Source organism: Choloepus didactylus, chromosome 6, assembly GCF_015220235.1.
Source record: "Choloepus didactylus isolate mChoDid1 chromosome 6, mChoDid1.pri, whole genome shotgun sequence".
Classification (NCBI taxonomy): domain Eukaryota; kingdom Metazoa; phylum Chordata; class Mammalia; order Pilosa; family Megalonychidae; genus Choloepus; species Choloepus didactylus.
In genome coordinates, this window is record NC_051312.1 from 28,738,126 (window position 1) to 28,740,162 (window position 2,037).

Consider the following 2,037-nt stretch of genomic DNA (forward strand, 5'->3'; position numbering starts at 1 on the left):
ATATGTACAATTTTATTTTCTTCCAGATGGAGAATGAATTTTAGCAACCCCATTTATTTAATATTGTGCCCATTTCACATATATGTGTCAGATTACCTGTCACTGAGGTTTGGGACCAATTTTTTATAACAGCCTTGTATTCTTATAATCTTAGACAGTGATGGAACATGACAAATGATGTCTACTATTTGTTGAATGAATAAACACATTATCTTAAAATTTTATAGTGTCACTAGTCATAATTGAATTTTTAGATGCATTTTTCCATACTTCCAAAATAAGGGTATATAGAATAACATATGGAACAAAAGAATAATGTGACTGAGTTTGTCCTCTTAGGGCTCACTCAGAGCCTCCAGGGTCAGAAAATATTGTTTGTTGTTTTCCTGTTCATTTACATTGTGACAATGGTGGGCAATATACTCGTTGTGACTGTGGTAGTCAGTTCAACCCTGGATGCCCCCATGTACTTCTTTCTTGGATATTTATCATTCATGGATGCTGTTTATTCTACAACAGTTACCCCAAACATGATTATAGACTTACTCTATAAGAAGAAAACTATTTCCTTTCAAGCTTGTATGACCCAGCTTTTTATAGGAAACTTATTTGGTGATGCTGAGATTTTACTTCTGGTGGTCATGGCCTATGACCGCTACTTGGCCATCTGCAAACCCCTGCATTATATGACAATCATGAACCAATGGACCTGTGTTCTGCTGCTCCTTCTGGCTTGGGTTTGTGATTTTTTGCATGCTGTAGTTCAGCTTCTTTTTGTTTATGACCTTCCCTTCTGTGGCCCTAATGTCATTAACCACTTCATCTGTGACATGTACCCCTTATTAAAACTTGCCTGCACTGACACCTATGTCATTGGTCTCACTGTGGTTGCCAATGATGGGGCGATCTGTGTGGTCATCTTTATGCTCTGACTTATCTCTTACGGGGTCATTCTGCACTCCCTGAAGAAACTTAGTCAGGAAGGGAGGCACAAAGCCTTATCCACCTGTGGTTCCCACATCACTGTAGTGGTCCTTTACTTTGTCCCCTGCATTTTTATGTATGTGAGACCTCCTTCTACCTTACCCATTGATAAATCCTTGACTGTGTTTTACACTGTTATTACCCCTATTTGAACCCCTTAATCTATACCTTGAGAAATACGGAGATGAAAAATGCCATGAAGAAGCTCTGGACCAGAAAAAGAACATGAGATGGCAGAGAAATGCAGCATTTATTTTTAGAAGAGTTATTCCTTTGAAAAAAATCCATATGTGATTATTTAATTGTAGTAACTTTCTCCTCAGGTTTAATAAATTGTGCATGGTGAAAAATATTCATTATGTGAACACTACCAGTGGTCAGTTTTGTTCAAAATATAGTTTCAATATTTTCAAGATTTCTTAGGGAAACATATATTCCTTTTTTGACATAAAATGGCTCTATAAAATCAGACTATAGATTTATGTTCTATGTGATGTTATGTTATAATTAATACTGTAAATTTATTTTAGTTCATGGAAGATTTTCTAACATCTCTTTATTAAATAAAGTTAATCCTTTTTTCAGAATTAATAGTGCTCATTAAATGTTTTGGAAAAACAAAAAATAAAATAAGACATAAAAATATGATTCATTCCTCTCCACACAAAGACAGCCCATGCTAACATTTGAAGTATACATTCTTTTTTTGATTCTTCAAGAAACATTAAATATACAGGTGTTTTCTTGTTGACTAACAGGTAAAGGTTGAAGAGGAATGAGGCTTCAGAGTTATAATATTAATCATAAGGAGACTAAATATACAAAAAGATTTGAATGAACAAGGAAGATATGCAGAAAAATGACTAAAATTTTACTATTTTTTTCCAACTAGTAAATCATATTATCTCCTCAAATGGAGCAGCATTGATTGGTGTTAATAAAAATAATGTATTAATCTTTCCAGACAGTTTAAAATATCTGATGATACCTCTGCTGTATTTCAATGTCCCTATATTCTTGTTTATAGTTATTTGTGACCTTCTAATAGGACCC

At 34.0% G+C, this 2,037-nt stretch overlaps 1 pseudogene; it reads left to right on the forward strand.

Annotated features, from left to right (window-relative positions):
• Nucleotides 1-299: 299 nt before the first annotated feature.
• Nucleotides 300-1,213, forward strand: LOC119538122 (annotated as a pseudogene).
• Nucleotides 1,214-2,037: the final 824 nt, after the last annotated feature.